The sequence below is a fragment of the Hyla sarda genome, chromosome 10, assembly GCF_029499605.1.
Source record: "Hyla sarda isolate aHylSar1 chromosome 10, aHylSar1.hap1, whole genome shotgun sequence".
NCBI lineage: Eukaryota > Metazoa > Chordata > Amphibia > Anura > Hylidae > Hyla > Hyla sarda.
Genome location: NC_079198.1, coordinates 100,150,104 through 100,156,020, shown reverse-complemented (window position 1 = coordinate 100,156,020; position 5,917 = coordinate 100,150,104). Strand labels below are relative to the sequence as shown.

At 45.1% G+C, this 5,917-nt stretch overlaps 1 long non-coding RNA gene across 1 annotated transcript; it reads right to left on the bottom strand.

Annotated features, from left to right (window-relative positions):
- Positions 1-209: 209 nt before the first annotated feature.
- On the bottom strand, positions 210-5,651 carry LOC130293396 (uncharacterized). The gene is made up of 2 exons (XR_008848198.1): positions 4,934-5,651; positions 210-1,116 (listed from the first exon to the last, which is right to left on the bottom strand). It is a non-coding gene; the product is annotated as an uncharacterized LOC130293396 (long non-coding RNA).
- Between the last annotated feature and the right edge of the window lie 266 nt (positions 5,652-5,917).

Here is a 5,917-nt window from a genome sequence, read left to right as displayed (position 1 = left end):
TGGAGGCTGTATGTCTGTTAACTGCCCTAGTGTCCCAACCACCACTCCTCCGGTCCAGGGTCACGATCTACTGCTATGGCCTATAGACCATAGCAGTAGGTCCCGGGACCGGAGGACCAGTAGTCGGAGCACCGAAGAGGACGTGCTGCCAGCTGGTGCTGGTGACTTACAATTACTAAGGACTGAAGAGTCGTGAGGCATATAAACAATGTTATTAATTTGATTTATTCATAGAAAAAAAATTTAAAATATCAAACACCCGGCCGCCACAAATAGTGCTGGTGCAAACATAAATGATGTACACAAAGTTGAAAACATGTACATAAATGCCATATTATTGTATAGCCCTGGGGAGCAGTGCAGTCTCTTTCAGTATATGGCCAATAGAGGAACATGCTTTAGGTAGAAGTCAGATAAAACAGTCCCGACACTATAGAAATTTGTAGGTAAAGTTCATATGGTTATTGCTCTGTAGTCTGCACTGGGTATGGCAGTCCCGTGCATGGTATATAGACAGTTCATACAGCACTATAAAGACAGAAAGAACCTGATATCCAGAACTTGCTTCAAACGTGCCGACTTGCAGTCAGATGGTGCGAACTGTTCCTCCTGATTCAGTGGATATCGCAGGTTATGCGTCTTTGGCTATAGTTCCTCTGGCTTATTTCATCTCCCCAGGTATATGGTTAAAGCCCATAGACAGTTGTCCAACAGATTCTACGTGTTTCTTGCCATAAGCGATCATCAGGAATCAGGTAAGTACGTAACAAAGATGTTCTCAAATAGGATTTGTATAGGCTCCCATTTTTAGCTTGGTGCCGATACAGCACTGATGGCGGCCATATACTTGAACTGTGTGGCAGTCTGAGCTTTAAGGTAACCAGGTTCCTCCCTTTTTGCTTACGTCATTTCCCTAACAGTCAGAGCTCCGAGCTTGAGAAAGGCTGCAATCGGGCAGCTGAAACATCTCTTTGATGTCAGGTTAATAAACCTTATTCACCTTTATTTTTGGAGTGCCGCAGGACTTTTTTCGTTTGGTGTAGATATGAAATAGATAGATGGCTTTGGCTGTCTGGGCATCCTGGAAGTTGTACTTTTGTAACAGCTGGAGGCACCCTGGTTGAGAAACAAATGATATGGAGGTAAATATACAAAATCTCCTTGTTTCTCAACCAGGGTGTCTCCAGTTGTTACAACACTTCAACTCCCAGCATGCCTACAGAGTCAAAGGCATTATGGGAGTTGCAGTTTTGGAACAGCTGGGGGCACCCTTGTTAAGAAACAATGAGATGGAGGTAAATAGACATTATCTCAATGTTTCTTAACCAGGATGCCTCCATCTATTGCATGAGATAAGGCCTATATACCTCCCAAAAATCCCCAAATTGCAACCTGCACACACACAACACGACCCAACCCCCCCCCCCTTCCTAGAAAGTTACTTACTTTTTGATGGGCAGGACCCAGCTGTAGGTATTGGAAGGCTCCCTCTACCCAACGGTGAGCTGGTATCAGAGTCTGTGGAGCAGGACATGTGCTCCTGCTCCACCAATAGTGTGAGGGGGGCGGGGCCGTTCCTCTCTGCTCTTCTCATCCCAGGCAGAAAATGCAGCCCTTGCACTGATTTTACAGGGCCTGCATGCCGCAGGTGTATAGAAAAAATGTGGCTGGCAGCAGCGGGCCTCCTCTGGCTCAGGAAGTGTCAGTCTGCCTCTGGGAGCAGCATTTTACACCAGCATTTTAGTGAAAAAAAATTAAAAAAAATAATTTTCACGTCCAACTTTAACGAAAATTCAGCAAAGACCTGTGGGGTGTTAAGGCTCACTATACCCCTTGTTACATTCCATGAGGGATGTGGTTTCCAAAATGGGGTCACATGTGGGTGTATTTTTTTTCATGTGTATGTCAGAACTGCTGTAATGATCAGACGCCCCTGTGCAAATCACCTCAAATGTACATAGTGCGCTCTCACTCCTGAGCCTTGTTGTGCGCCAGCAGAGCCATTTATGTCTACGTATGGGATATTTCCGTACTCAGGAGAAATTGTGTTACAAATTTTGGGAGTCTTTTTTTCCTTTTACCTCTTGTAAAAAAAAAGAAGTATGGGGCAACACCAGCATATTAGGGTAAAAAATATATATATTTTTTACAATAACATGCTGGAGTAGATCCCAACTTTACCTTTTCTTAAGGGGTGAAAGGAGAAAAAGACCCCCAAAATTTGTTAGTACGGAAATACCCCATATGTGGCCATAAACTATTGCCTTGAAATACGTCAGGGCTCCGAAGTGAGAGAGCGTCATGCGCATTTGAGGTCTAAAATAGGGATTTGCATGGGGGTGGATATAGGGGTATTCTACACTAGTGATTCCCAAACAGGGTGCCTCCAGCTGTTGCAAAACTCCCAGCATGCCTGGACAGTCAATGACTGTCCGGTAAAACTGGGAGTTGTTGTTTTGCGACAGTTGAAGGCTATATTTTTATCGGGTGGGGGAGGGGGGAATGTGTAGAGGTATGTGCATATGTAGTGTTTTATTTTTTATTTTGTGTACTGTTTTTAAGGTACATTCACAAAGAGAGTTTCCAGCTGGGAGTTAGAGCTGCAGCGGAAAATTTGCCTCTCAAACTCACTGTAAACCCCCGCCCATGTGACTGTACCCTGTTCATTCACATTGGGGGGTGGGGCAAACCTCCAGCTGTTGCTAATCTACTACTCCCAGCATGCCCTTTGGCTTTCTGTGCATGCTGGGGGTTGTAGTTACGCAAGAGCTGAAGGCACACTGGTTGCAAAACAGAGTTTGGTACTTAACTCAGTGTTTCCCAACCCGTGTGCCTCAAGCTGTTTCAAAACTACAACTCCCAGCATGCATGGTCTGTCAGTGCATGCTGGGAGTAGAGATGAGCGAACTTACAGTAAATTCGATTCGTCACGAACTTCTCGGCTCGGCAGTTGATGATTTCTCCTGCATAAATTAGTTCAGCTTTCAGGTGCTCCCATGGGCTGGAAAAGGTGGATACAGTCCTAGGAGACTCTTTCCTAGGACTGTATCCACCTTTTCCAGCCCACGGGAGCACCTGAAAGCCGAACTAATTTATGCAGGATAAGTCATCAACTGCGGATCGAATTTACTGTAAGTTCGCTCATCTCTAGCTGGGAGATATAGTTTTGCAACAGCTGGAGGCACACGGGTTGGGAAACACTGAGTTAGGAAATAGACAATGTTTCCCAACCCTTTCCCAATGTTGCCTTCAGTTGTTGCAAAAACTACAACTCTCAGCATGCAGTGACAGCAGAAGGGCATGCTGGGACTTGTAGTTATGCAACAGCTGGAGGCATACTACTACAAATCTCAGCATGCCCTTTGGCTGTCCGTGTATGCTGGGGGTTGTAGTTATGCTACAGCTGGAGGAACACTGGCTGCAAAACACAGAGTTTGTTGCTTAACTCAGTGTTTCCCAACCAGTGTGCCTCCAGTTGTTGCAAAACTACAACTCCCAGCATGCCCAGACAGCCGAAGGTCATGTTGGGAGTTGTAGTTATGCAACAACTGGAGGAGAACAGTGCAGTGGTCTCCAAACTGTAGCCCTCCAGATGTTGCAAAACTTCAACTCCAAGCATGCCCAGACTGCCCAGGCATGCTGGGAGTTGTAGTTCTGAAAAATCTAAAGGGCCAGATGTTACAGAACTACAACTCCTAGCATGCCTGGACTGTCTGGGCATGCTGAAAGTTATAGTTTTGCAACATCTGGAAGGGCTACAGTTTGGAGACCACTGCACAGTGGTCTCCAAACTGTGGCCCTCCAGATGTTGCAAAACTTCAAATCCCAGCATGCCCAGACAGCCAAAGGTTGGTAAATAGGTGTAATACCAGGCACAGCCAATGGCAAATATAAGCTGTTGTGCTTGGTAACCTGTGAAGGGGACAATGATGTTTGTGGAGGTGCTGTTGGTCGGACCCCTACTGGTAAGATATTGATTGCCTATCATAAAGATATCATTATCATAGTCCCGGACCCTTTTAATCTTTTTTCCTCTTCTGTGGAATCTTCTTTGCTCCCCATATGCGTCAATGAGCCTTGGGTGCCCATGACCCTGTTGCTAGTTCTCCAGTTGTTCTTCTGTTGGACCATGTTTGGTAGATATCACCCACTGCAGACAGGGAACACCCCACAATATTTGCCTGGGAGCTCAGCTTTATTTCTATAAATTACACTGTAAAAATGCTGAGCTCTGACTGGTTGCTATGGGCAACAACAAAATGTAATAGATCAGGCAAAGTAAGAAAACAGAAAGACGACCTGCACCCCCCCCCCCTACCCCCAACCCAAACCTGCTGTACACCAAAGTATATACTTATAGTGGATAAATAAAAAATACATTAAAATATAGAAAACAATATTTATTATAAAATAAATATTTGGTTTAAATATGCTGAAACTTTCTGAGAAGATAGTTTGCTTGGTTGCACATTGCTATGAAGAGTATGGAAGGTGTTAGATGGGCGTCCTCTCCTGCACAATTCTGGATGAGGTAAAGTTTGGATGAGGTAACATCTGAACACCAGTATACAGTAAGTAGAAGAAACATAGGCAGAGCAGGCTCTCCATACAAACAAAGGTGATCCTTCCTGAAACATATGGTAAATAGGTATGAGAGCCATTAGTGGATAATCTATAGCGGCAACAAAAACAACTAAAATATTATCCAAACGTATGCCGACATACTACTGGCAGCGTAAGCTTTCAGGAGGCAATTGGAAGAAGAGTCAGGAAGGGTAATATAGCAGGGCTCTGTGGTCAGTCCGGATATACCGAGAGGGAGAAAGAGGAACCGAGCAGGACAGGAGAGATGAGGACAAAAGAATAGCGGGAGGACAAGGGTATAGGAAAGAGGATAGGAAAGTGAGAGCAGGCACAAAGTGAGAGTACATACCTCGTGAGCTGAGCCAGCACGATCCACCTGGATGAGGTAACGTTTATCCCAAACTGGAATCTTGTGTTATATGGAGCCAGGACACCCGATGAGTCTTCATGAGATCCTCAGAAGTCAGGAACCTCAGATGATATAGATGTCAGGAACCTCAGATGTCAGGAACCTCAGATGTCAGGAACCTCAGATGGTATAGATGTCAGGAACCTCAGATGTCAGGAACCTCAGATGTCAGGAACCTCAGATGTCAGGAACCTCAGATGTCAGGAACCTCAGATGTCAGGAACCTCAGATGATATAGATGTCAGGAGCCTCAGATGTCAGGAACCTCAGATGGTTTAGATGTCAGGAGCCTCAGATGTTATAGATGTTATTGGGAAACTCTAGTGATGGTAATTGAGTTCCCAATAGATGTTAAAAAAAAAAAAAAAAAATGGAGATACAGCTTCCTCAGGCTCAAGAGACATCCCTCATCACACAGGACCCATCTGGCTCATACGTGAACTGCTCAGGATCAGGACTGACGTCCGTCATAATGCAGTCCCCGTCTTTGTCGAAGGTGAACTGTGGATGGTTCAGCTGTTGTTGTCTTCTCGCCCTCAGCTGTATTCTCTTCTTCACCGCTCCGATGGTACACCTCCCAGACTCCATTCTCGCCATCTTTTCGCCTCCCCTCTGACTCCCACAAGACTCCATCATTCTTCTCTTCATAGCGCTTATCCAACTCCTCACACTCAAAATGAGCAACCCACACAGTTTTCAGGCAGCGCGGGCCCTTTTACCACGATGCTTCATTATGACATCACATGTGTGACATAACGTGACATTACTGGCTGTGTTATGCCTCTAGTTGAAATCATGAATGTGTATGTGTAAATGTTATATGAATTTATGGTAACTAAATTTCCATATTGGACGGGGCCCTTCATTCCTAGGTCTATAAGGGGCCCCTGATCACTTATAATGGATTATTCTTCCAGCTGTATG